Here is a 255-nt window from a genome sequence, read left to right as displayed (position 1 = left end):
TCTTGTCGGTGTCATAGCCAGCGGGTGCCAGGCAGTGCTGGAGGTACCCTGCAGGGACGACACAGCGGGGTCACTGTCCCTCCAGGCCAATCCCATTGGGGACAGGGGGAAACCACGAGCCAAAAATGCCCATTGGGATTGCAGACCTGGGGCTGTTCCCTCTACACCAGTTCCTGTACCCCACTCAGCCCCAGGGGCTGCCCCTGAGCACCGGAGCTGCCTCATCACACAGGGGCTGAGTCCTGGCTCCTGTCC

This window comes from Antrostomus carolinensis, unplaced genomic scaffold, assembly GCF_000700745.2.
Source record: "Antrostomus carolinensis isolate BGI_N321 unplaced genomic scaffold, ASM70074v2 scaffold26739, whole genome shotgun sequence".
NCBI lineage: Eukaryota > Metazoa > Chordata > Aves > Caprimulgiformes > Caprimulgidae > Antrostomus > Antrostomus carolinensis.
Note: the sequence above shows the minus strand (reverse complement) of the source record.